Below are 22,906 nucleotides of genomic sequence, written 5' to 3'. Positions count from 1 at the left end.
ATCGGTGATGACAAACTGCCTGCCTCTTTGTTCACGTGGAATTGTCACCTTCCCCCCCTCATCTGTGTTTCTTCGTGCTCCCCTGGGGCTCATTCCAGCTCTCTCCCCATAAAATGCCCTCCCCCTGGGCCCCATTTTCACCACTAACACTCAAAGAGGATTATTAGTGACATCTCCTCAAATGCTGAATTCCTGTCCAGACCAAAGATTTAATGCTCCTTTCCGGGCACTTAAGACATCTCTCTTTGAGGTTTCAGGGCAGTGGGGCAGAAGGGGAGAAAAGGGACCTGGTCCTAGTGTTAATTTCCATCTCTGTAAGGGAATTCTCTCCCCTCCACCACTCACTGGGCTATGCCCTATGAAATTAACATCACCAGGTCAGTTGCACATTGTAACTAACATTTATAACAGAGGGACACTCCTGCAGGTACCCAGTCCCTTCCCCCAAGCAGGCGGGTTATACTGAGCCGAGCCCTGGAGCTTGCGCGGACAGCAGGCGAAACAGCCAAGACGCTGTTTAAATACATCATCATTGCACCTGGTTTTGTGGTTGTTTTTATTTTTAAGGAAAAAACAAACGCCGACTTACTTTTTCTGTGCCCCAAAGGCGGGGGTGGGGGAAGCATATTTCCACCCTTCCTGAAACTTGCAGTGACAAATGGAATCAATTGTCCCAGAACATGACACACGACCAAGAATGTTTCTTAGGCATGAAATGAATTACCTTTCTTTTCATCTGGGTTCAAGAGTGTGGTGTCTGTCCTTTCTGGGGGAAAGTGTGAACACCCAGAAATGTTTTCGTTTTCTTTTCTGAAGAGGTCAGACACCCAAAGCCTGACTCCAGACTTCACGCCCGTGTGTCAGTCAGCATCTCTGTGTCTTGGAAATGGAAGGAAATATTTGGGGCGGGGGAAGGGCTTTTCAGTGTTGTTGTTTTGAATTTTTCTAAAAAAGAGCAGGGCATGTGAGGAAGTGGACGGCTTAATAAAGCAAAAATATGTTTCAAAGGTTCTTTTTAAAGGATCTTGATGGTTAAGCAAAATAATAATTTAAATTGGCACAGCACACAGAAGGTCCCCTTCTCATCATGTCAACTTCTTGAATGATTATGGCCCCATTACAGAATTCTGACTGGCAAACTCACGCTTGGGAGAACTCCACAAACCTGTCTGGAGTTTCTTTCTTTCATGGGCTGGAAAGGTTGTTATGTAAGAAAGAAAAAATGGCTAAGTCGGGTATAGAGTACTTCTTTCACCTCGGTCATACTCAGATTCGGGAGACCGGGGGTTTATCGTTGGCTCAGCCTTCTCTAGCTGTGTAACCTGGTCAAATCGCAGAACCTCCCTGAGCCTCCGAGTCTTAATCTGTACAATGAGAGTAATGATATTGCCCCTCTGTACCGCGTAGGGCTGCTGCTTTGACCATGGCTGCCAGCTGGGGAAGCACGTTGGCTGTGGATAAACAAAGTGAAGCGTGAAAGCCCTGGACGAGGAGTGCGGGGCTCCGGGTACCAGCGCTGGTTCTGTCCTTGGTTGGGTAGGGGACCTTGACAGTCACTTGCCCTACGTGAGTGATGCTAGCTCCCTCCCGCCCATACCAAACGCAGCAGCAGATGTGAAAGCATTTCGCATAAGCTTGGGAAGAGATGAGCTGTTCCTGCCATGATGGGAACGGAGCCTGTGCCGGGCATTGAACGGGCCTAACGCAAGAGGCCAAGGGCACTGTGGAAAAAGTGGGAATGTGGAATCAGCCCCTCCAGGATTCCAGGTCCAGGGGGGGCTAAAAACGCATGTGATTGAGAGTGAGTTACTGTACCTTTTTGACTTCTAATTTCCTGAGCTGTAAATGGGACTAACAGAACTTCTTGGGAAGGATTAGACAAGGTGACTTCTGCTATGTCATTTGGTTGCCCAAAACCCGGTGTCGTAGGGGTCGTTGACGCTGAGCACAGATGGATGCCTCAGGAGCTGCTCAGCTACTTGTCGACCCGGCCGTGGACAGGATATGGTGGAGGTAGTTACAGGGTCAGATGCCGCAAGGACATGAGCTCTCCTAATGCCCCTTCTCCCTTCTCTGTCCCCTTGGGTGGCTTTGCCTTCTCCTGACCTCTAAATGTTGGAATGCCCTGAGCTCAGTCCAGGCTCTTTCCCTTTCTGTATCACTCTCTTCCTGGATATCTCATCTTCCCCAGGCATTAAATACAGTCTACCACTTCTGAGTGTCTGTTGCCAATGTGGACCTTTCCCCTGAGCCCCTAGGTCTCATGGGCTACTGCCCCGTCCACTTGGATATTGCAGATTTAGGTCTTACTTTAGCCTTCCCTATTTTAGATAATGACATCATTATCCCCACAGTTGTTCGGACCCCAAAGCTAGAAATCATCCTTGTGTCTACCTTCCTGGTCACCTCTCATCCAATCCACCAGCAAGTCTTGTTGATTTCAAAATAAATTCTGAATGCAATCACTGCTTACCATCCCGCCACTGCCTGGTCCAGACCGCTATCACCTGTCCCCCAGACTACTCCAGAACCTCCTCATGGAGCCCCCTGCCTCCACTCTTTTAACCCCGCTGCAGTCAGTGTGCCCTTTTAACGGTGTCAGTCACGTCCCATGATTTCTCAGGCCTCAACCTTCCAATGTCGTCCCACTACACATGGAATACAATCCATACTTCTACCTGTCCCCTGTCACCCGGGGGACATCTGGCAGGCTCTGGAGATAAATTTTAATGGTCACAAGTGGGAGGTGGGGATGGTGACACTGGCATCTAGGGAGTGGAGTCCTGGGATGCTCTAAATATCCTACAGTCCATAGGACAGCCACCTGCAACAAAGAGTTACCCGGCTCCAGGTGTCAGTAGGGTTGAAACCCTACTGGGAGAAGCCCTGCCTTTCCATGGTCTGGACCCTGCCCCTGTCTCCAACATCCTGGATCTCTCCTCTCCTTGACTGCTCTGTGGCAGCCACACTGATCTCCTGGCTAGGTCTCCGGCACACTAATCTGTTTACTGTCTCAGGGTCTTTGCGCTTGCTATTTGGGACTCTTCTGCCCACAGGTCTTCTTTGCATGGCTAACTTTTGTTAACCTCTGTTCGGAGGTCACCTCTTGATTGCCTAATTTAAAATATCTATTTCCACTCCCTACCAAACCCAGCCACCGGTAGACTCTAGCTAGCCCCTTCCCGTGCTTTATTTTACAGTACTTAATTCTAGTATTCGTCTGTTTGTGTGCTGTTTCCTCCACAGGAATGTAAGAATGAGGGTTGGAGCTTTGCTATATTGAGCTCAAAAAGCATTGGTTGAATGCATGAGGTTGGTAAGTGTGGCATAGACGTGGATTATGACAGAAGGCTAGGAAAGGAGATGCGTGGGATCTGCATTTGGAAGAAGGCTTCCTGGAGGAGGCATGACATGGGCTGCACAAATAGTTTGTGGAGTCCCTTTCAGCTAAGGGGTCGCAGGTAGAGCAGGGCTGTGGAGGCTTGGCTGCCTCTGGTAAATGCACGGCGGCCCAAGGAGCTGTTGTAGACCAGAGCTGGACGTGAGCTTTAATATTCAGCAGGACAGAGAGCGAGGCTGGAAGGCTCTGAGACGTGTGACTGAAGAGAGGAGTCAGAGAAGGGAGGTGAGTGGGGGAAGGACAGGAGCAGGAGGGAAAAATCTAAACTCAAGTGGGTCCCGGTCAGGGGCAGAGCCTGACCTCCCTTCCTCCCTCTACCTGAGGGAGGCTGAGACCCGGGAGGGAAGAGAGGCCATCTCCAGGGGGAAATCTCTGGATCCTGAAGATCAATGGAGAAGGGCCACTGGTCATTCCTAGGGAAGGAATGGGGGATCTTATGCCATCACTTTCAGGAGCTCAGTGAAGGGCTGAGTAGGACCAAGTGTACCGGAAAGGCCAATGAGGGGTGAAATCAAGCATCCCACACAGCCCGGCCGAGACTGGGTCTTGAACAGACACGCTGGCCTCTATTGAGTTAGTATGATTATCATGCGATAATTATGAAAATTGTGGTTCCAGGAGAGCCTTCAGTATCAGACATTGGTCCTATGCTTCAGTTAAAAAAAAAGGAATTCCCATAATGCCACCTGCAATGACGGACGGTCCGTGTTTAAAACATGGTAGATGAGGCAGGCGTCCCCCAGCCCGAGGTCAACCCCTGTTCTTGAGGTGGGGGTGGGGGATGTTTCAGACCACGGATCCTTTTCCTAGGTCTCAGGATCCCGAGGGATGTAGACCATGGAGTCTCCCGTGGGAGGGGAATGCCCGGTCCCAGATACACAGCTCTGGTCATCCCACTACTCCAAGTGACACAGGATGGTCAGGGTCTGTGCCCTCAGGGCCACCTCAGGACAATTACTCATAACTGGTTCATTTTGCTGCCTGGATACTTCTGAGGATATGACTACAGGGGATTAGCTGGCCGACACCTCATTTTATTAGTCTGTTAAATGTAGGTTTAAAGTAATACACCTCAGATGGAGACAGCTTATTCCAGCCTACCAAAAATATCATTATGAACATTTACAAGGTCTAAAGGATGATGTCATGGTGATGAAAGTCAGATGTGTTGCCTTACCCTAATGTCTAATTTAGCCCTGACTCAGTCCATAGAAATATGTATTTCCCCACAGACGTGGTCTCATAGCTGCTTTGTAGGGCTAAGGTGATGAGGTTGTCTGTCACATAGCTTCGGAAGTCATAAAACGCTCGAGCTGACCAACCCTTTCCGACTCCCTCAGAGAACCGCTCGCTGACTTTGGCTTTTTGGTTACAAAACCTATGGGCCAACTTGCCGGTGGGGCCCCCTTCCATCATTAGGTCCCCTTCTTGGTATGCAGAGGTTTGATGCTTTCAAACTTTGGCTCCATCAAAAGGTGATCTCTGACCCTTCATCGTACTAAGAAATGCATGCTGGGTAAGGCTCAGCCTGATGCTTCTGTTAGGGGCAAATGCTTTTAGCAGCCGTCACATTGTCTCCATTGGAAGGCAGTGAACCACTCACAGACAACAGCGCAAGCAAAAGGCTGGCCTTGGTCCTTTCTTCCTACTGATGGGTGACTTTAAATACATCACATACTCTCCCTTTGATTCTCAGCTTCCTCAGCTGTACAATTGGAATATAATAACAATACCCCCTTTTTGAAGTGGTGGTTCAATGAGAGAAAATATGTAATCGTGCCGTATTTGGCACTTAAAAGCTCTTCAACAGACAGCAGATATTCTCCTTGAATTATTACAATCTTAGAAAGTTAAATTTCAGACATCAGTCAATGACTCATGGAAATATTTTGGAGCTTAAGGTCTTTGTAAAGCGAGACGGAAGGGAATGGAGCTTAAATCCCCAAACAAGGAAGACAGAAGGTCAGTGTCGTGGCGTTGCTGTGACTTACTGCTCATTTGTAGAGTGAGCCTCAGTTAAGCCATCTGTAAGATCGGGGTAGTAATGCTTATAAAATGGCTAACATAGCACCTGGCACTTAAGCCTTGAAGGGTCTAGCATTGTATGTTACCATAATCACAACCTGTGTTCCTCATGCCAGTTCCTCTTTCAACCCTTTCCTCCGGTCCAGCTTCTACATACACAGGTGCAACCAGGTTCCTAAGCCCCATTCCAGAATTTAGGCCAGGACCGCTCCCCACCACCCATCAGGGTCTGTTCCTGCCACGGGGCATTTGCAGCCAGCTAAATATCACTCCCATAGATTTCTGGGATCCACTCCTTGCTGCCTCCATGTGGCTTTGTCCCATGGAAAGGCAATGTCATGTTCTGAACACATGGGGAACAGCCCCTTGTCTTTTCTTTCCTACCAGGGACCTGGGGATGGTCCTACCTGGCCCTCACCTCTCATTCCTGGGATGGTCACAAAAGCAAGGGAGCTGTGGCCCCTGAAATGAGCCACCAAAGGGAAAGGTGGCCCCAAACTTAGCTTTTGCCTTTGGCTTTGCCGGGAAGTGCTGGACCGGGACAGAAGAGAAATCCCAGAGACAGGCATCTTCTGTGTTTCTTAGACTCCGGGGAGAAATACATTGTAGGTGGTCGCCTTTATGATCAAAGCTACCAAAACCTATCAAGTGTTCTGGAGATGTTTCTGTTCATGTGTCCCTAAGCAAACATGTAAAAAATGGAGGGACTTTTTGTTCCCTCCAAAACTGGTATTGAGGACGAATTTTCACTGCCAGGGTGAGGTCTGTCTCGAAGCTAAGTGTTTAGCAGGTGCCTCCGAGTTCTCACTGTGTGCACTGCCCTGTTCTGGGCTTTAGGGGGCCACAGGGCCATATAAGACCTAGACCTGCCCACAGGCACTTACGAGCTGATTGGCACCTCTTAGTTCCCTTTGAATTCCAAGGAAGCCTTGAGTCTTTTGGGAAAACAATGACGGAGATGAATCTAATACAGCAGGGCTGGCTGTCAGATGGATTCTTCTATGACCCAGTGACCTTGGACATGAAAAGGAAACAAAAACATTTCATTATAAGATTTTCTTCTTCCCTTCTTCTCTCTCTCTCACACACACTTGCAAACACACATATGCTATATGCACATCACACATACACGTACACACGTCACACAAAAAAGTGGACACGTTGCTAAGGTGGGCTGCAAACATTTGAAAATCACACTGCCCTTCTGAAATCTTGCATTCTTTTTAAAAATATGTATATGTATATGCAAATGGGGGGCGGAGGGAAAGAAGGAAAGAAAACCAAAAGCTAGAGGATGAAGTGCCTTGGTTGGGTAAGATCACAGAGCTGGGAGCAAAGCCCAGGTCAGGCCTCACCTCATTTCTTTCCTTGGTCACCAGCTGTTTACTAAGCACTAACTTGGTGGCAGGCGCTGTGCTGGGCACCAGCGATCCAGGGACACAACTATACAGAGTCCCCTCCCTCACAGGGCTCACAGACGAGCGAGGAAGACAGGGATCAACAGTCACACGAAAAGAGGTTCACATGCCCCTAGAGAGGGTGCATTAGCAGGGCAGGGGAGCTCCGGCAGGAAGGTATTTGAGGTTCGTTTGAGACCTCCAAGGCAGGCAGAGGGAGAAGGGGAGGTGCCTCCAAGATAAAGGAAAGTCCTCTTTCCCCGTCCAGGAAAACGCTTCGTTCGGACGGTGTTGGGCTGCGGCCGGCTCACCCGGGCTTGCACCTGCTCCCCTGTGAGCTTCTCTTCCCGGCTCATACTCAGTGAGGTCACACCGGTAGCTGGCACTTGGCCACGGTGGGAGTAGTCACATCATGGGAAGCAGCAGGTGCTACCAATCAAGACGCCTCTCTCTCTCTCTCTCTCTCTGGAGAGCCGATTTTACCAAGACACCAGGGCTCCGCCTATTTCCACCTGCTTCCTCACTGTGGGTAGCAGAGACCCTGCCCTTTTAACCAAATGCCTGATCCCCTTCCTGAGAAACTCCACCAAGAGCCTATTCCCAGGAAGGACTGTCAACAAGCGACTGGAGCCTCAGGGCTGTTTATCTCAGACCCTGGGCCATCTGGCTTCTCCTGGGATCCAGGACACCCCAGCAAGTTAATAGCAAGCAACTAGAAAGCAAGAAAGAGCCCATTCTTGTGGTCTTCGTCACGCCCCCTGCCATCTAATGATATTTTATCAACCACCCACGCCGGCCCAGCTCTGCATGAGACACTTGGCCAGGCAGATTTCAAGTCAGGCTTTGACCCCTCAGGAATTCGGGGCCTGGCCGAGGCTGCTAGGCCGACATTGTTCTTCCTTAACATAACTTGGGCTGCTCAGGACCCAAGAACGAGGGGCTGAAGGAGACTGAGAGCTGGTACCACTGCTCTTTCCCCTGGTCTGTTCCTGGGCACAGGAAACCCCGAGTGAGCAGAGAGAGGTCGGAGTTCACCATATAGGTGACATGGCCAAGTTTTAAACACAACTGATGCTGCCACCCCGGCGCCCTCACTGCCACGCCAGCCCTCTTGAGAGCTGTCAGAAGAAAAAGTGGGTTCTGAGCAAGGCCGGGTGGGCGTCCCGGAGGGTGGGATTTGCCGGAGAAGCACCTTTGTTTCCCGGGCGTGTGTGCATCTGTGTGTATGTGTGTGTGTGTGTGTGTGTGTGTGTGTGTGCGTGTTGTGTCTGCTGTGCGTGCAGAACACAGGGGACAAACGGTGCCTGTGGATGGTGGTGCAGGTGCACGTGAGGCGGACGGGGCTGTGAGATGGAGAATCCCAAAGGAAGAGACCAGCCGTGGCATCCAGTTAGGAAAAGAAGGTGGGCACTGGAGATGGAGGGAAGCCCCTTCCCACTGATCTCTCCCAGTTCCTGGGCAGGAGCCAGTAACTACCACAGCTGGCCCATGCTGGGGAAGCACCCCAGGTGCTATGCAAGTACTTCCTTGACCTCTAATCTGACTCGAAAGCTCGGTGACACCAGGAAGTCTCCCGGCCAGGATTTGCTGTGAAAGCCAGGCCTGTGTACGCAGGGACTGAGTCCCGGGGTGAAGCCACCCAACATTATCTGCCTGGAGCCCCGCTCCAGGCAACACCGCCTGGGTTGACAGTGAGTCTCCAGAAGGCTTCCATTCAAAGCAAAGCCAAAAGTGATGAGGGCAGCATTACCTACTACTAACACCAGGTCTCGGATTCACTTCTCAGAGGATCAGGCTGCACACCGAGGGAGAGAGGCCTCCGGAAGTGGGTGTGGGAGGGAGGCCAGCGGGGGGGGGGGGGGGGGCTGCCAGGGTGGTGGGGAGGGGCTGCTGCTGGAGCACTTGCGTTTGTAGGTGCTCTGTGTTCAGAGTACCAGGGAGACCGCGAAGGAGAGGGTGGCTGGGATTGCAGAAGTGGTGGGGAAGGAGGTCTGCACCAGGGGAGCCGCCCCAATAACGCAGGAAAAGGCAGGTGGATGTGAAGCCCCCAGCTGCCCTGCAGAGAAGCTACATCCGCTTCCCCCTCCCCCCCACCCCCGTAGCTTTCCTGACACTGCCTTGGGGCCCAAGGATGTCTAGTGGCGCTTCTGGCCACTCGAGGGTCCGGGCCCCGGGCACCGCGAGTCAGAGAGGAAGTCCACAGGGGCCCTCCGACAAGCCACCAGTGGAGGGACAGCAGGCAGTCTCCGGTACGGTTGTGCAGGTTGTGTCTTGTATGGCATGTCTAGCCGAGGGAATGAGTGTGGACTCTGCGTACCCAGCCACCCCACTGGCCTGGGGCTGCCTGTGGAAGGGGCACCTTCTCCTAATTCACACAAAGGCTCCATATGGCCCCGCTGCAGCCTGATCCCGGGAAACCCCTCGGACCCCGCAGGGGAGGCCTCTGGAGAAGATGGAAAGTCCAGAGAAGGGGGAAGGCAGGTACCTCAGGGGACAGGGAAGGGGCCGCCTTTCTGGAAGGGAAAGGTGAAGACCAGTGTTGATCACTTAATGACTCCTGGAGCCAGAATAGGCTTATCTGTTTACTCCGGCGAAATGCAGGCTGAAGGGTGGCTTATCCCCATTAACAAGGATGTAGTTAAGTTGTTTATATTATTATGTTTATTGTCTAAATATTATTAAATAGAACATCTTCTTGCTGATAATTATCCGGAGATCACAGTGAACACGGGGCTCCTGCCAGCGGCAGGGATGCATTTCCAGTTACAGGGCGAGCCCCCTTCTCCGTGGTCAGATCCCAAAGTATGTGGGTGATCAACACAGTGGCATTGTGTCCTTGAGTGAGTCTTGTTTTCCATACGTGGGAGGAATTCCAGACTTGAGAATTCTGCATCCAGACTTCATAGTTTTTTTTTTCTAATTGAGACGACATAACTAACGATAAAGAACAATGCTAGCCTGGCATCTAAGCTCCAAAAGGCTCTGGGTCAAAACCTGACCTCCGTAGGGATTGGACCAAATCCAACAGCAACTACTGTCTTCTCTTGTCAACCCGGACCCTGGGCTCCACGAGACCAACTTTCCGTTGGCTTCTGGAGTGTGGAAAGAGAGCTGCCCACTAACGCACTGTAGGATGGAACCACTCTCCAGGTTTATTGAAATCAGATGTCCAGCCCTCAGGGCTGCCCTGCAAACAGACGGTAACTCCACGCAAGCGCCACCACTTTGGAAAATTACAAGAGCCATGACTACATCTCCTCACTGCCATGTGAAACTCCATTTTTACCAACTGGGCAAGAAGAAAGGACTTCCCTTCTCTTAGCACACGCTCGGAGGGCCCAAGGCTGCGTCAAAAAGAAAGAAAAGAAAGTCCTTCTAGACAGCTAAAGTAGTACAAAAATGTGAATGCCATAGATGATTCTAGAAGATTGTGCCATAAATGTTAATATTAGTTATCTCTGAGTAGGTGGCTTTGGGACAGAAAACCAAGATGGCATATCTGGAGTTGCGCATACTTGTTCGAGAAAATTCCACTCAATCCCCAAAGAATTTTCCGAGGCTTCCTGGTTTTTTTTTTTTTAATATGCAACATCCTTCAAGATAAATGTAGCATAAAATTCTAGCGAGTTAATAAATGATTTCAGGGGCGCCTGGGTGGCGCAGTCGGTTAAGCGTCTGACTTCAGCCAGGTCACGATCTCGAGGTCCGTGAGTTCGAGCCCCGCGTCAGGCTCTGGGCTGATGGCTCAGAGCCTGGAGCCTGTTTCCGGTTCTGTGTCTCCCTCTCTCTCTGCCCCTCCCCCGGTCATGCTCTGTCTCTCTCTGTCCCAAAAATAAATAAATGTTGAAAAAAAAATGATTTCAATTGCTCTAAGAATTAGAAGTGTAAGTCATATTGACTTTTCTTTGAGATTTTCTAGGTTAAAACTATGTAATCCGCGTAAAACGTGAAGTTGGTGGGACTCTGTTGGTTATTTGGTTGATTTTTGACGTTTACCTAGGCAAATACATAAGTAGCCTCGGTTTCCTCCTCTGTGCACAAAGCAGACAACTGCACTCATACAACTACTCTGAGCATTGAGGGAGATGGTCTACTTAAAGTGTTTCTAATACATGGCACATACCAGGTATTTGGTAAAGTTTAGCTATCTTTAGCCATATATATGTATATACGAAAATTTCATTTGGATGAAAGGCATATACGTATTTCGTTTTAGTTTCCTTTTAAAGATGCTACCAAGAGCTGCGAAAAATAAGTGAGCCAGAGAGCAGATATTGTTTCTTTTTCTGAATGTCTCTCATCTGGAACAGATGTGAGTGTAAAATGAATATCCAGAGCCCAGCTCGAGCCCTCCAGACTCCGTGTAATGCTTAATCTGGGGAAGCCAGAATTTAGGACCACAAGGAATCTTAGAGATGATCGATCCAGACCATTTTCCAAATGACACTGACTCCCCACTGATGCCTTGTACCACTAGGTAATATCGCACAGCGTTCAGCACAGCCCTGTGCGTGTATATGGTATATGGTCTTGGTATATGGTCTGCCGGTCCAGTTCAACAATGGCGTTTGGCTTCTGAGTTGCCAGGTACATACCCCTGCAGTGTAAGGGATAGGAAGCTAAATGAGACAGTCTCTGCTTTCAGGAAGCTTCCAAAGACAGACCCGGGAAGGCACAGCAGGGGGTGGCGGGGGGGGGGTCTCAGAGAGGGGAGACTTGTTTAATTTCCTCTACAGAAGATTGAAGGTCAGAAATCAAATCACATAATAAACTTCAGTGCACTTCTCCAGGCTCCTTATCCCAGATGAGTTCCACAGCTAGATACTTCCAAAATGTACACTTACAGCCCTGACGTCTCCTCTGAACTCCCGATTTCTGTGTCAGCTGCCCACTCAGACTTTCCACTTGTAGACCCCATAGGGATCTCAAGTGTAACATATCCAAACCGAAACTTTTGGTTCTGTCCTTCAAACCTGCTCCTTCCGCAGTGTCTTCGGCCCAGTTGGCAGCTAAAACCTCGGAGCCATCCTCGATTCTCCTCTTCCTCACTCTCCCACCTCACAGTCCAGTAGGGAATCCTATTTGCCTCTCTCCTAACACACAGCTCACTCCCAGTGACCTCTCGCCGCCCCTACATCGTTATCCTAGCCCTGACCGTGAGTCACCACCTGTCACCCAGATGATGACAGGCACCACCTGAGCCGTCCGTCTTTCCACTTCTGCTCTTGTTTTCGACTTTGCAGGCTCAGCCAGAGTGCTCCTTTAAAACCTGAACACCTCAGCTCACTTTCCTGCTCGAAACCTTCTAATGGCTTCCTTTCTCCTTTAGAATTATGTCCAAAGCCTCACCAGGGTCCATAAAGTTCTAGAAAAGCTAGCCACAGTTGTGTCTCAGAGCTCATCCTCAGCATTCCCCTGGGCGAACATTCCGCCCCAGCCACAGGGGCATGTTCACGGTTTTCTGCCAAGCACGCTCCTGCCTCAGGACCTTTACACGGGCCATCCTCTCTGCCTGGAATGTTCTTCTCACATTTCTGCACAGCTCTCTCCCATATACACAGGTCTCTTTGTAAACTTCACCTCATCAGAAAGACCTTCTCTGACCAAACTAGGACTTTCCTGACTTACAGTTCCCACACCTTACCATGCATTGTTTTTTCCATCACTTACCACCAAGGGACATTTTATTGGCTGTTTTTTTTTTTTTTTTCTTAGTTCTCTGTCCACCCCTACTAGAATTTAAGCTCCCTGAGAGCAGAGAACTTTTCCACTCTGTTCACGACTGGATCGCCATACCTGAAGCAGTGCCTTGCCAGACAGTAGGTGCTCAGTATATATTTGCTGGTATATATTTGCTGCATCAGTGAATCCACAATATACTTTGTGTTTCTGTTTAGTTTGTGTACTTCTCTTCGTGCCCCGACTAGACCGGCCTTATTCCCCTCTAATTCCTGCACTTCTAAGCATAGTGCACCTGCATGGAACAGGTGCTCCTGACATGTTTGTTGAATTAAATGGAACAATTGCCAACCACTAGCCACAAATTATGTGACTTAAATCCAGTTCGTATCATCTCCGGGAGGCCTTTTGCCCAAAGGCTTTGTTAATTTTCCTGAGAGACGGTCCCGGTATTTTGTTAGAACTTGGGGCTTTGGGGGCCTGGGGGGCGGGCCGGGGGGGGGGGTATGGCACAAATGGAGCTTTGTGCGATCGAGAAAACAGGGAGGTACAGACACAGCACAGCTCTTTGCAGCGACCTTTTGCCAGGCCTGAGCATTCAGAGCCAAGCTCTGGGGAAAGCAGCAGAAGCAAATGTGACCAAAGGGGCTGATTAGACCTGAGCCACTAGGGTCACGGGGTCCGTCTTGGAGGGGAAGGGTAAACCACACGGCCGCCACAGCACCATGCAGACAAACCTCGGTGAGTCAGACACACCAAGATTCGCGCTCCTGTCTTACCCTGCTACGCTACTGCGGAAGCTGACAACTTCGTTCCTCGGCTTTGAAGTCTCTCCCATTTATTTGCGGTAGGGGACTGGGCCATTCCACAATGCCACCCTCAGGACCCATCCCCGGAGGCCCTGGTATGGGTGAGGCTGTGCTGTGATGAGTCCCCTTTCCCAATAACCAGCGCCTTTGGAAGGCATCCAGAAACAAAATTCAGGATTATAAGTTGGGATAGAACATGACACGATATACTAGGAATCGTTTTACAAATTTATCTTAAAATCAAAGCTACTTGAGAGAATGGATTTAGCTCTGCCTCGACTGTATCCTCAGGCTCAGATGTTTAAATAGAAATAATTCGCAAAATGTGTCACTGCTTGTGTTTTTTCTCCTGGTGGGAGCAGAATGTTACTCAACCCTCCAGTTCACCGTCAATTATTTTTAAACTGCTTTGACTTTGAATAAAAACCCTTTGGGATCTGGAAGGCTTGTTTCCAAAGTTAATGAGAAGAGGAAAAACAACTATACGTTTGAAAGGTATATTAAAGTAAAAAAAAAAAAAAAAAAGGAAAAGCTGTAATAAGGTAAAGAAACTTAATATGCTAGGTATTTTTGCTCTTACCTTTTTAGTGGGTTGGTGCCCGTAAGTGATCCTTATCATTGGAAACTGTGCAAGGAAACCCACCAAAATGAAAGCAAGTGCAGATTTACAGAGAAACAAACAGCAGCTGTCCCAAATCATCCAGGGCTCCAGGGCCAGCAATCTGCTGAGAATTTATCAAGTCCAATTGAGCAGTTCAGGGCAAAAGACATTTAAAAAATAAAAGTACAGGCCCATTGGGAATATTAAGAATAGATTCATCCAAATTTTTGAAAAATGTGCATCCAGGGCTCAAGCCATTACAACAAGCCAAAGCAAGACTTTATAAACCAGAGCTGCAAAGAGGTGACTTAGAAAAGCTACTTAAGGGCGGCGTAAAAAATAACCTGGTCTTCCCTTCACATGGGCCTGGCTTAGAACAGCAGGACTTCCTTTTTGTTCTCTCTAGAAAACCTCCAAATCGCAATTTTCGAGGCTCCTTTATACTGGTGATCACAGCATTGGTGAATTCAAGAAGCCATTTTCTTTGGATAGTTTAAGCTAATTATTCTCAAAGTGAATTTTTTGGCATATTGATTCAAATGTATGTTACCAAATCTTCAGCAAAAAATGTTTCCATGATCAAGTAAGTTTGACCTCACAGAAGCGAATCCTTCTGGAGAGTCCCAGTGCATGCTGGCATATGTAATGCTTTGATGAAGAGAGCTGTTTCCAACCCAATAATTCCAAAATGCCTTTGACCATGGAACCCTTGTTTTACCAAACCTCTTTTGACATCCTAGGGGTGGGAACCCTGGTTTAGACATTCTTGTGACCCCAAGGCTGAGATCAAGGTCCACTTCTTACCAAGATCATTCATTCACTGATTAAGTGAACACTAATCTAATGGACTCTCCAGGTCAGGCTCTGTCTGCACTCCAGGACAGTTACAAAGAAGAAAGTATCTAGGTCCCTGCACTCCGGTCAATGTAATGGGAATGATAAATGTGACCAAATATGAACAATTTCATATGATACAGTCTTCTCTGCACCCCATTGCTGCTGACAGTCTATGTAGCACAATTTAGAACCCAGGTTATTCGCTAAATATTTCCTGTGCACTGGTCTTATCTCCTTCCCTGTGTTGTGTACTATTTGAAGGCAAAGCTCATGCTTTATACTTGTCTGTATTTATGGTACTGAGCATGGATTTGGACACATAGTAGGTCATCCAGTGAATACTAGTTGATTGATTAACTAGTTGATTTCATTACCCAAATGAAAACAAATAAAAAAGCCTAAACTAGATGATCCCTTAGTCCTTTTTAGTTTTGCAGAGTTTTTAAGAGCATTTGTCAAATATTGGTACAACCCTATGCCTACAAAATTATGGTGAACCATAAAAATATTGAATAATTCATAGCTCTAGTTTTCCAGGAGCTGTCTTAATGCCATAGAAGTATCAAAATTAATGTGTGCTACCCCTCCAAATAAGCAAGCCACAGCAAACTAAAGCCATTTACTCTCTGCTTATAGACACATCTTAAGTGTTAAAATTTAGTGCCTTGACCTCGTAATCGGAAAACAGCCAAGTTTCTGATTTTACATATGGGAATCCTGACACTCAAGTGAATGCTTAGCTATTCATTGTAGAATTTAATACAGATTAGGGTTAAGCCACAATTGGTAACACTTGGGGAGTTGTTAATTTCTGGCTGGCAATTTCACTGTAAACTCCCTTCATAAATTTTAGATTTAAACTTGGCATTGTCGTCTAGATTTTATGCACATTTATTTGATTTATGTATGCGGAGTGGTTCCTAATTGTATGATCAGTCAACAGACAGCACCTCGGATGCTTTATGTATTTCAGAATTGTTCAGAACCACAGAAACTTAATTTCGTAAGTGAACAAAGACGTGAATGTAGTGGGGATAAGTTACACTGGGCTCTATTACGACATGGCACAGCTTCTCAACCTCAACACATTGTGGCCCAGATGATTCCTTGTTGTGGCAGGTGGCCTTCTGCACAATAGGATGTGTAGCGGCATTCATGGCCTCTACCTACAAGATGCTAGCAGCAACCCCCCACCCCATTATGACACCAAAAGTATCTCCATAGGTTGCCAAATGCCCCCTGGGATAGGGTTGGGGGTCAAAGTCACCCCTGCTTGAGAACCACCGATGATAAAAGAACCCCCTGGTGATTCAAGTCAGTTCTAGCTATTTTTCATTTTGTGGATTGTCCGTTAGTATGTGCCCAGAGCATGGAGACCAAGGCTCACTGTGCTTTGGAACTAGATGATTCCTTTTTTCTAGCCTGTGTGGCTTAGGAGAAGTTACCTGACCTCTCAGAGTCTCAGTTCCCTTGTCTGATGAATGTAAGTTAGCAGCATGCTGAAAAGCCCCTAGTATAATACCTGGCAAGTGGCAGGCATGTATTAAATGTCGGTAGCTCCCTTCCTCCTCCTCCCACGCCTCCCCCTCCTCCTCCTCCTTCTGCTCTTCCTTTTTCCCCAAAGTCAGCGGTGAACACAACCAAATGATGTGCACTACAAATAGCTTGGTGGTTTGTTTCCAATTCTTTCCTTCCATAGAACAGATAATCAGGAGCTGACATTTTATCCAAACCTTATGTGAGCTTTGGAGGATGGAACCGCCTAAGTCAGCAAGAGATAAAGGAGAATCTGAGTCCTCCTTTGCATCTATGCCCAAGAACTGCCAAATATAGGGAATGTGTCCACACACATCGGAACCATTCATCCGTTTCTTATTCTCTGTTTGACGAGATAAAACTGTAACTTGAGTAAAGAAAGAGCCTGCTCACAGATTGAGCGTATCCCCAAGCCGCACCTACCCAAAGCCGTAGAGTAAGCCTGGGGGCTCAGTCAGTGACACTGACAGCACCAGTCTAGAATGAAGAAGCCCAGACGAGCCACCATGGTGGGGGGGAGCACTGACATGGGAGCATATCTGGTATCGCTCCACACCTGAAGGGTTTACAGAAAGAACACCTGGAAAGGTTTATGGACTTTATTCTCATCATACAGGCATTATAACAACATTACAAACCACTGGCAATATGGAGGAGAAGAGAAGGAGGTTCCCCAAAGTTCTCACACTGAGTGCGAATGTTCTCATTTTACATATTTACTTCTAGGCCTGGTTCCTTTGCACGTGTGATTTCCCTTGGCTGCAATGATTTCATGCCTAGTCTTCTCTGACCTGTTTGCCCCCCATATTGTACTAGATACACGAGTGTTCCCCTTTGTTCTTTTGTGTATTTCTTTCGAGTGAGAGAGGGGGGCAGAGAGAGACATGGGGGAGAGAGGCAGAGAGATGGAGAGAGTGAGAGTGAGAGAGAGAGAGAATCCCAAGCAGGCTCTGCCCACATGGGGCTCAAACTCATGAACAGCAAGATCATGACCTGAGCCAAAATCAAGAGTCAGACACTCAACCAACTGAGCCACCCAAGCGCCCCACCCTCTGTTCTTATTACTTTCAGTTTTCTTATTTAATGACTACTGAGACATTCTTTTTTTTTTTTTAATGTTTTATTTATTTTTGAGACAGAGAGAGAGACAGAGCATGAGCAGGGGAGGGGCAAACAGAGAGGGAGACACAGAATCCGAAGCAGGCTCCAGGCTCTGAACTGTCAGCACAGAGCCCGACTTGGGGCTCAACTCACGAACCGCGAGATCATGACCTGAGCCGAAGTCAGATGCCCAACCGACTGAGCCACCTAGGCGCCCCACTACTGAGACATTCTTGGAAAAGGTTTTCCACGAAGTAACTAATTACCCCATTGCTGAAGAACACTTGGCTTCTGATGTTGCAATTATAAATCATTTAGAAAAAAAAAATCATGAATATAGCTTTTTCCCTTTTAGGATTACTTTCTTAGAATCAAGTCTCAAAGGTGGGATTCATAGGTAAAATTTATGAACATTTCTCTGCAGTTTTAAATATGATTGTCCAAAATTTTAAATGCATCATTCTGATTATAAAAGCTATCAGTGGCACACTGCAAAATATTCAGAAAATAGAGGAAAGTATACAAAAGAAAACAAAAATCATTCCTTTTTTTTTTTAATTTTTTTTTCAACGTTTATTTATTTTGGGGACAGAGAGAGACAGAGCATGAACGGGGGAGGGGCAGAGAGAGAGGGAGACACAGAATCGGAAACAGGCTCCAGGCTCCGAGCCATCAGCCCAGAGCCTGACGCGGGGCTCGAACTCACGGACCGCGAGATCGTGACCTGGCTGAAGTCGGACGCTTAATCGACTGCGCCACCCAGGCGCCCCCAAAAATCATTCCTAATCCTTTAACCCAACTGCTGCTAACATGTGCTGCATTTCCTCCTAGTGTTTTCCGTGTCTGTCTTTAATATGTGCAACTATTTAAAATTAGTTTTGTGGTAATATTGTCAAGATAGGGCTTTCTGAAGAAGCAGTTATAGGTGGTTCTGGCCTCAACTAAGACAGTCAGAGGAGTAATTCAAGTTTTCAATATTCGAGTAATTTTCAGTATTCAAGTAATTCAATATTTAAGGGGTCTTGTTTGAGTGTGACGGAGGCTCGGGGGTTGCCATAATTGCTTCAGTACACCCGAAGCCTCCTCCACATCATCCACCTTTTGTGAAAGGCCATCTATCTGCCCTCCTTGCCAACCTTCTCTAGCATGGGCACTCCTATCAGACAAAGCCCTGACTGCTTTCGTGCAGGGGCTGTGTTCTAAAGTCAGTGTGGCATCGACTGATGAATGGACAAAGATGTGGTTGGAATATATAGGAACAAATCTCATATATATGAATATATATGAACTTGGCAATGAGAAAGAATTAAATTCTGCCATTTGCAGCAACGTGGACGGAACTGGAAGGTATTATGCTGAGTGATGTAAGTCAGTCAGAGAAGGACAGATATCATAGGTTTGCATTCATATGTGGATCTCGAGAAACTTAACAGAAGACCATGGGGGGAAGAGAGGGGGGAAAATAGATACAAACAGAGAGGGAGGGAGGCAAACCATAAGAGACTCTTAAATACAGAGAACAAACAGGGTGGATATGGGGGGTGGGGGAGAGGGGAAAATGGGTGATGGGCATTGAGGAGGGCACTTGTTGGGATGAGCACTGGGTGTTGTAGGTAAGCCAATTTGACAATAAATTATATTTTACAAAAAAAATAAAGTCACTGTGGAAGAAATCTGTGAAGTATAGCCACATGAACCTTCAAAAACCCCTAAGGAAGGGGTCTCCTATGTTGGAGAATAACATAATGCCCCCAATAAGTCCAACCAGCTAGTTTTCCTCTGGTGTGAGAACAGATCGCTCTTCCTTTGGTTGAGCACCAGATGAAACAGTTGACTTGCAAAGGGGCCGTACTGGGTAAAACATACAAATCTCTGGGGCGCCTGGGTGGCTCAGTCAGTTGAGCGTCCAACTTCGGCTCAGGTCAAGATCTTGCAGTTCATGAGTTTGAGCCCCACATCGGGCTCACTGCTGTCAGATCCTCTGTCCTCCTCTCTCTCTGCCCCTCCCCTCTCTCAAAAATAAATAAACATTAAGAAAAAAAGCATACAGATCTCTGACAGTAAATTCACACACAGGCTCACAGAATGAGAGGTCACTGGGGACTGACACTGATGAAAGAATGGTCTCCATCTCGTGTGCTCATTGGGTGGGGCCATGTGAAGAATCACCCTCACTGGGAAGGGGTCATCTGTTCTCCCTCTTTCCTTCTTTCCTTCCTCCCTCCTCCTTTTATTTGTTCTAATTGCTTACAACTGAATCCATACAGGTTTCACGCTTTTGTAATGAGAGGCCATTACAGTTATTCAGCCTGCATTGAACACGGATCTTGACAGGGAATTTACCTCAGCGGGTCACTCGTTGTGTCTCCTGGCGCGATAGAGAGCAGCTCCTCGCTCCCTGCCCGCGAAAGCCTTCCTGAATTTGTAACATCTCTAATTCCTCCAGTCATTTTTGTTCTGGAGTGGTTTCCAGTTGCCTCGCCTTCCTGGTTTGCCTTGAATGCTTGCTGCGCCCAGGAGAGGAGGCCTGTGGGTCCCCTCAGTTCGTTGGCGGCCTAAGCAGCAGTAACAGGGAAATGGCAGGGCGTGAGCGGAATGACTCTGGTTCCTCTCTGCACCTCTCGCTCCAGCAGCCCGATTTCCAGATTTGTGGATGGCACCTGGGGAAGCAATGATGCAAGCCCATGTGAAATCCAAGTACATCACCAGTTGTCTGTGTTTGGATTTGGTTCGGGGTTTTATTAATGACAGAGGATTTGATTAAACAAAGTTTCCACTATAACCAGCTCCAGCTGGATCTAAGCATCAATGGGAAGCCCCAATTCCCCTGATATTGTCCTCTCGCCCTTCTCCCTCACAATTTCTTTTCCAAGTCATTTGCTCTGAATCTGATAATGGTGAGGTCATCCAATCTCATTTATTTTAAGGGCCAGTCTGGCACTCCCAGCACGACGGCCCTGTGATGAAGGATTTTGTGTGGAAGATGTTGTGTACCCTGGGATGTGGCCTCATCCTACCCTATGGAATGAAATCACTGGGTCATTCTGCCAAGGCAATGTTATCATTGGGTTTGGGCTCATATTTGGAAGTTTTCCAGCAAAAATCCTATTGTAATAGACTGTTAATTGAAACACCGTCAGGATGATCTTGTAAGGTTACCAGAAGCCAGTTTGATGAAATCTGGGTTCTTTGGGGGGACTTGCTAATTAGAAAGGGCTCTGATTACCTGTTGCTTGGATTTTTTTCTCTAGGGTGAGGAGTGTGAATCTGCTTGTGATTTGGCCGGGGATTTCTTCCACCTCACTACAGCTGAGCCTGAGGCCATCTTGAATGCGTTCTGTCTGTCTCTTTCTTCCATTGCTTGCCCTCTCTGGTTCCTCTCCCAGGCTACTCTCCCTCTCCTTGCTGTTGCTGTTTTGCCCTTTGGGTCTCCCTCTTCACCCTCCTTCTGTGTTGCCCACTCCCCTCCTCTCCTGATTGCTTTTTGCTATACAGTTGACCCTTGAACTGCACAGATCCACTTACACATGGAGTTTTTTTTATAAACACAGTATGGTACTGTAAATGTATTTTCTCTTCCTTATGATTTTCTTTTATTTTTTAAGTTTATTTATTTTGAGAGAGAGCGAGAATCCCAAGCAGGCCTCATGCTGTCAGTGCAGAGCCCGACATGGAACTGATCTCAAAAACCATGAGATCACGACCTGAGCCAAGACCGAGAGTCAGACACTTAACCGACTGAGCCACCCAGATGCCCCAGTCTTCCTTAGGATTTTCTTGACTACAATCTCTTTTCTCTAACTTACTTCATTGTAAGAATACAGTACGTGATACATGTAACGTACAAAATATGTGGTAGTTGACTGTTGATGTTATCGGTAAGGCTTCTGGTCAAGAGTAGGCTATTAGTAGTTAAGTTCTGGGGGGTCAAAATTCCGTGTGGATCTTCAGCTGCACAAGGGGCCCTCGTGCCCCACGATGTTCAAAGGTTGGCTGTAGTTAGTTCTCTCTTTCTCACCCTGCGTCTTCAGTTCCCCTCCACAATGACATCAGGTTTCCTCAGGGTAGGGCGAATCCCAGCCCACTTGTGCCAATTTGTCCCACTGTCTGCAGGTGTTTGGCTGGTCTGATACCATCTGTTCAGGACTCATCTATTCATGCCGCAAACACCCTTCAGGCTCCCAGCTGATGGGAAATGAGAAAGGCGTCTTCTCCCTCTGTCCCTGACCTGGGCTCGGCCCCAGGTTGGCCCCTAATTGGAAACAGCAGGTCCAGCACCAGAGCCAGGGCCATCCCCGTGCCAGCATTATTCAGATCCCCCATGGTGCCCTGTGGGGACTGGGCCAAGCCACTTAATTCATGGCCAGTGTGTGCCTCTCTAATGTGTCTGCCAAAATGGCACTGTCAGCCTATAGGTGACAGCCATTGCTCATTGGTGAAGAGCCTTCCTGTGATTTGCACTTTCCTGCTCATGCTATTCTTGAGAAGTTAAAAGAAGACAGAGACCCTGTGTCTTTTCAAGAGGGTCTCTGGAGGCAGTGGGCTGGTGAGCTAAAGGGACTATCAGATTTTCACTCTAGAGCTTAAGATGGAACCCCCGCTCGGCTGCACACATAGCAGCAAGATTCCCAATAGGTATCCTGTTTTTTCCTAGTGCGAGATTCTCACTCGCCCAGGAAAAACCATTTCACCTGCTAATAGTGAAAACAGCCATGTCTGCCTAAAAACAAAACAAAACAAAACAAAACAAAACACAAAAACACTGGTGGTAACTCAACCTCCTCTTCTTTGCCTTTTGATTGACTCCTGTTGTAAGAAGTACTCACTGCTGACAGCATGAAGCCTGGACAATTGAACCCTGATTGAGTAATTCACACAGTTCTGGGAAATAAAGTCAACAATTCACAGACTGAATCCACTTCTGAATGCTCATTCACCAAGGACCCTTGATATTCGATCTCTTTGCATTTCTGTTCAGTGTTTATTACTTTCCACCCATCCCTCAAACCAAAGTCATAGGTTGGTAATTTCTTGTTTTAGAAAGTGACAAACAGAGCAGGCAGCGAAAACACTGTATATTTTGGACTAAAAATGAAATCATTAGGGTAAGTTTCTATTCTTGGCGACTGGAATTTTACTCTGGTTCTGATTAAGCTCCACAACGATATTATATTCGATGTTTTCCTGTAAATGTATGAGATGGTTTTCTATTGCATGTCCATGAATGGAAATATTAACAGACTCCACTTGGTTCCATTGGCCTCTGGCTTGGTCTTCACACCCAAAAAGCCAACTAACAGAGAATCACATCCCAGCCCAGAGTGAGTAGTTCTTGTCCTGCCTGTGGTTTTTGTTCATGGTCTCACAATGAGGCGTAAATCTCAAACAAAATATATGAAAGTAAGTGCAATAACTCCATTCCAATGTCTGTAAATTACTCAGGAAGAAACGGCTGCCTACTCCAAGCATCTATCTTCTGTGCCTACATTTCTGTCAATAGTGGGTCTTTCCTGGGTCTATT

General features: G+C 47.5%; 2 protein-coding genes across 3 annotated transcripts in view; one reads left to right on the top strand and one right to left on the bottom strand.

Moving 5' to 3' along the window:
- NGF (nerve growth factor) overlaps positions 1–22,906 on the top strand; it is a 55,002-nt gene that overhangs the window by 10,150 nt on the left and 21,946 nt on the right. The window lies entirely within an intron of this gene.
- LOC111561798 (cell wall integrity and stress response component 4-like) overlaps positions 18,938–22,906 on the bottom strand; it is a 125,157-nt gene continuing 121,188 nt past the window's right edge. The window contains exon 6 of the transcript XR_006582895.1: positions 18,938–20,045. The gene's annotated coding sequence lies outside the window, so the exon portion shown is untranslated. The remainder of the gene's footprint in view (positions 20,046–22,906) is intronic.

Source organism: Felis catus, chromosome C1 (assembly GCF_018350175.1).
Source record: "Felis catus isolate Fca126 chromosome C1, F.catus_Fca126_mat1.0, whole genome shotgun sequence".
NCBI classification, from domain to species: domain Eukaryota; kingdom Metazoa; phylum Chordata; class Mammalia; order Carnivora; family Felidae; genus Felis; species Felis catus.
This window is presented reverse-complemented; position numbering and strand designations above follow the sequence as displayed.